At 48.2% G+C, this 5,323-nt stretch overlaps 1 protein-coding gene across 4 annotated transcripts in view; it reads right to left on the reverse strand.

The window, feature by feature from the left end:
• BACH2 (BTB domain and CNC homolog 2) overlaps positions 1 to 350 on the reverse strand; it is a 418,232-nt gene extending 417,882 nt beyond the window's left edge. For 3 of the 4 annotated variants that reach the window (XM_064289003.1, XM_064289005.1, XM_064289008.1), the window contains exon 1: positions 18 to 350. The gene's annotated coding sequence lies outside the window, so the exon portion shown is untranslated. The remainder of the gene's footprint in view (positions 1 to 17) is intronic. The other variant, XM_064288996.1, reaches the window with a different exon arrangement.
• Between the last annotated feature and the right edge of the window lie 4,973 nt (positions 351 to 5,323).

A 5,323-nucleotide genomic window follows, 5' to 3' on the forward strand; every position in this document is an offset into this window, starting at 1 on the left:
CCCGGCCGGGGACTCACCTCTCCAGAGAACTTTGCGTCTTTTTCCTTCTCCTCTTCCCCGCGTCTTCGCAGCCCGCAGCCCCCTCCCGGCAGCGGCGCCGTGGGCGGTTCGGGGGTCACCAAAGGCTCGCGGAGGGGACGCGCATCACATGGCAGCTCGTTCCCAGCCCCCTGAGTGTGCTAGGTAGGGGGAGGGGAAGGGACAAGGAGAGCCGGGAGAAAGCGAGAGCGGGACGGCGGCGGCGGGAGTGGGCAGGAGGGTGATGAGGGCGGCGGCTGGCGCTCACGTTAGCGCTGCTGCTACCGCAGCCCGGGCGTGCACGGGCCGCTGCTGCTGCTGCTGCTGCTGCTGCTGCTGCTGCTGAGGCGGCGGCGGCTCGGCGCTGTTTGCTCCGCGCCGCGCGGCTCGCGTTCTCCCCGGAACGCCCACACTCTCAATCGCTACATTGTTGACATTCGGCGCTGACGTCACCCGCTCCCCATTCACAATAACTTTACGGGAGCCGGGCAGCGCACCTCCCCGGCCGCTGGGGCGCCGTACGCCCGGCGACTAGCGTAAGCCGCTCCGCGAATGGCGCTCCGGGGGCTGGGGCGGGGGACAGGGGCGGGTGCGCGCGCTCTGCTGGCTCGCGGGAGGGGGCGCGCCTCACGCCGCCGCCGCTGCCGCCGCTGCCACCGCCGCCGCCGCTGCCGCTGCCGCTCGGCCCGCTTTGTGCGGCCGCGCGGCTGGGAGAGCCCTCTGTTCTTGGCCCGACTGACCGCTTTGCCCGGGACTCGCCAGGCTGTGAAAGACAAGAGCTAGGGGGCTTGTGAGGTAGGGGAATAGTGAGGGCTAGTGTGGCACGCGGGGGTGGGAGTAGAACCCAAGGTACTGCAACCAGAAAGAGGAGCCAGACCTGGAGATCTGGAATTCCTGGGTTGTCCAGCGTTTTCCAGGAGGGGCAGGAAAAGATGCTCCAGGAGACCCCAGAAAGTTGGCCGGGTCCCCTCTTGGCAAGGGGCAAGGAAGAGCAGCCTCTGACCCAAGCTCCCATTAGCAATATTGACATTTGAATCCATTTCATGAGGGCCTGGACCTGCCCCACTAAGTGAGCCTTTAAACTCCCACGCCAGGGCTTTGGGAGTGGCACGATAGGTTGGGAAACATAAATTACAGGCTCACCTCCCCAGCAACAGCCTCAGCTTCTACTGAGTCCAGCCACTTTCTCCTGCCTCTCTAGAGGCTGCCAGGGTGTTGATGCTGCCCGTTAAGGCCATCGTGTGGCTGTCTTGCCAGAAGAAACCTTGGTGGTGGTTACGATTTTGAAGAGTAATTAGGACTTAGGCTGAAAGTACGTTTGCAATAAAAGAAGGTTGTGTTAGTGGAGCGCTGGTGCCGGCAACTTTACCCCCCTGCCAAGACCAGGAAATTCTGCCACGTTTCCCTGAACACCTATAACTTGGTCCTGTTGTGTGCAGGCAGTATTCCGTATTATTGCATGTGGTGCTGATTTTTAATGAATATTATAAAACTTTGGCTCACTCTACTGAGAGAAGGGTCATAAATCCCCCTGTAAAATGGGCCCCAGCATATGCTGAGGAAGCAGTGAAGCGTCACCCTGGGAGTCTTGTGATACCAGCCCAAGTGTTGGCTCTGAACCACCTTGTTTGAGGGCAGAGTTTAAAAGGCCCCATTTTGAGTGTCTGTGTAGAAAGGTGATAGATGGCTGAAAGCAAGCTGAAGGGGCCAAGCTAATTTTTCTAATAGCACCGCAGAGCCACGACGAGTAGATTATCTCTGCTGATTAATGCCTTTGGATTTCTAGTGAGGGAAAAATCTTAGAGCCAGGAGGTACCCCTTCTCACATACCACCCTGCTTCTGAGGCCTCTGCACACCCTCTCTGGCGAGGACAGAATATTGACCTCTGTTCTGCCCTGGCCCAGCCATTTCTTGTGTTTTTATGGATAGTTATGTTTCTGCATTCCTCATTCTTTTAAGTATGTGAGTGTTGGTGAGATAACTATGAAAGTTAATCCCAGTGCCATCGAGTCAATTCCAACTCATAGCGACCCTACAGGACAGAGTAGAACTGCCCCAAAGAGTTTCCAAGGAGCTCCTAGCAGATTCAAACTGCCCACCCTTTGGTTAACAGCGATAGCACTTAACCACTATGCCACCAGTGTTTCCATGAATGTTAATAGAAACAATAAATGTTTTTCTCACTAGAGCCAGGCTTGAGAATCTCTGTAAAGGTTGGGTAAACTCCTTTCTTTTCCAGCAGGCTGTGTTATGTGGAGTTGGGCACATCAGTGTGGGGGATGAGGGAGAGCTCTAAGCTGATTTGGCCACCTTGCCAAAAACCAAATCCATTGCCGTCAATTCTGACTCAGGGCAACCCAGGGTGTTACAGAATTAAACTATTTCATAGGATTTTCTGGTGGCATGGTGGTTAAGAGCTTGGCTCCTAACTAAAACGTCGGCAGTTTGAATCCACCAGCCGATCCTTGGAGACTCTGTAGGGTAATTCTACTCTGTCTTATAGGATTGCTGTGAGTCGGAATTGACTCGACTCCAATGGGTGGATGTGGGTGTATAGGGTTTTCTCGGTAGTATTTACACAAGCAGATTTCCAGGCCCTTTTTCCAAGGTGCTGTTATAGGTGGGCTCAAACCACCAAACTTTCGGTTAGTCAAGTGCAGACTACTTGTGCTTCTCCAGGGGCTTGCTAAGCCTAATGTTGTTGTTGTTAGGTGCCACTGAGTCGGTTCTGACTCACAGCGACCCCATGTACAACAGAATGAAACACTGCCCAGTCCTGTGCCATCCTTACAATTGTTATTATGCTTGACTTCATTGTTGCAGCCACTGTGTCAGTCCACCTTGTTGAGGGTCTTCCTCTGTTTTACCAAGCATAATGACCTTCTCCAGGGACTGATCCCTCCTAATAATATGTCCAAAGTATGTGAAACACAGTCTCGCCATTGTTGCTTCTAAGGAGCATTCTGGCCGCACTTCGTCCAAGACAGACTTGTTTGTTTTTTTGGCGGTCCATGGTATATTCAATATTCTTTGCCAACACCACAACTCAAAGACGTCAGTCCTTCTTCAGTCTTCCTTATTCATTGTCCAGCTTTCGCGTGCATACGAGGTGATTGACAACACCACGACTTGGGTCAGGCGCATCTTAGTCCTCAAGTTGACATCTGTGCTTTTCAGCGCCCTTTCAATTAGTCTACTTGTCTAAAGAGCTCTCTGAGTTTGAAAATCTCAAGTATGTGGTGAGAAAGCAAGGAGAGATGAAAAAACAAAACAAACAAACAAAAAAACGAATGTAAATGTAAGGAGTCCTAGTGGCAAAATGGTTAAGCACTAGGCTACTAACCAAAAGGTCAGAGGTTCGAACTCACCAGCTGCTCTGGGGGAAGAAGACCTGGCTGATCTGTTCCTATAAATATTACAGCCTAGGAAACCCTGCAGGGCAATTCTACTCTGTCTTATAGGGTCGTTGTAAATCCAAACCAACTCAACAATACAGATGTGGTAGGTTACATTACCTAGTCGTTCAAGGACGTTGAATGATAATTAGTTGACCTCTAAGGTCACATCTGGTTCTGCAGTCATTTGCATCTATGGCTGTGAATAAGACAAAAACCTTTGTCTTTAAGAAGCTTCAAGTCTAATAGGGAATTAATTTTTTTTTTTAATAGTTAGAGGTGGGCTATTTGAATTAAAGCCTATTAAGTATATTCAGAATTATATGAAATTAGGATTATAAGTTACTGGAACTCTTTTTTAACAGTACTGCTGTAGAGTTAGGCTGTGGACCGCCTTAGCACCTTCTCTGCAAATGTTTGCTGGCCACTCCCTGGGTTTGTGGTGCTGCTCTGGGCACTACAGGCATTTACAATGTGAAACAGATGCAGGTCCTTCCCTCTGTATATTCATGGCAGTAACTTGAGTAGAGGTCAATGTATTTCCCATGCCTAGAATAGTCAACATTTTCTGATACATTTTTTTTCTATATAATTACACGGGTGTGTTGATCCAGAATAATATGGGCTTCATCTGTGATGCATTTCTCAGCAGGATATGGTTTCCAGGGACAATAACTTTGTACTATGGCATTGAAGTTAATTTCTAGAGATCATTGAAGTTATATCTAGAGATCTCCTTGGTTTTATAACATGAAACAGAAAAAGCTAAAAAACATCCAGGAAACAAAAAGATGAGGAAAAAAAGCCATAAGAAAGAAGTGGGCACTTTTTGAGCCTGATTTTCTTTCCCCCCAAAATACTCTATACAGGATTGAATGGTGCTGAGAAGATGTAATGGTTTTTCTTAGGCAGACTAAAAAAAAAAAAAAAAAAAACCCAGTGCAGTCGAGACTAGTAGGCAGAATTTTAAATCTGGTATCTTGAATGAGACGTAACAGAGCGAAGTTAATCTTCAATGAAATCTGACAAAAGAGAATGGTATGGGATGCTTAGTGGGAGAATGACAAAGCAAGGAGGAGCCAACTCACTGGAGGAAGTTCTACTGAGAAGGAACTGAGTTCTACTCATTGAGGCAAAGTGTGACTAACAGTTATTATTTCAAAACCAAATGTTTTGAAGTATGTCTAAACCATAAAATCTCAACTCAGTACTAAAAAAAAAAAAAAAAAACCAAACCCAGTGCCGTTGAGTCGATTCCAATTCATAGTGACCCTATAGGACAGAGTAGAACTGCCCCATAGAGCTTCCAAGGAGCGCCTGGCAGATTCGAACTGCCGACCCTTTGGTTAGCAGCTGTAGCACTTAACCACTATGCCACTAGGGTTTCCAACTCAGTACTACACAGGTGATTTTTTTGAAGAACTGGTGTAATTTAAATAACTTTGAGTAGTGACTTGTTCAATAAATGTTGAGCCACTTAGTCTGTGGCAGGCACTGTTCTATAAGCTGGGATGTATCAGTGAACAGAACAAAGCTTCTACTCTCATGGAATTCTCACTCTAGTGATAATCAGAATTGGGGGAGATACAATGAGTCAAAAATATACATAATGTAATTGCAGGTTGTGTGATATAATGTTTGGGGTTAAAGAGTGCTGTGAAGGAAAATCAAGTAGTTAAAGGAGCTCAGGAGTGATGGGGTGGTGTTATTAGAGTGGTCTGGTCAGGGAAGGCTTTGCCGATGAGGGGACATTTGAGCAGGAGTCTGAGTGAAGTGTAGGGGTGAGCTCTACGGCTTTCTCTCTTTTCAATCAGAGAGAAGAGCAAGTGCAAAGGCCCTAAGGTAGGAGTGGACTTGGCATGCTCCAAAAAGAGCAAAGAAGCTGTTGTGACTGATGAAGAGCAGGAAG

The sequence above is a fragment of the Loxodonta africana genome, chromosome 1, assembly GCF_030014295.1.
Source record: "Loxodonta africana isolate mLoxAfr1 chromosome 1, mLoxAfr1.hap2, whole genome shotgun sequence".
NCBI lineage: Eukaryota > Metazoa > Chordata > Mammalia > Proboscidea > Elephantidae > Loxodonta > Loxodonta africana.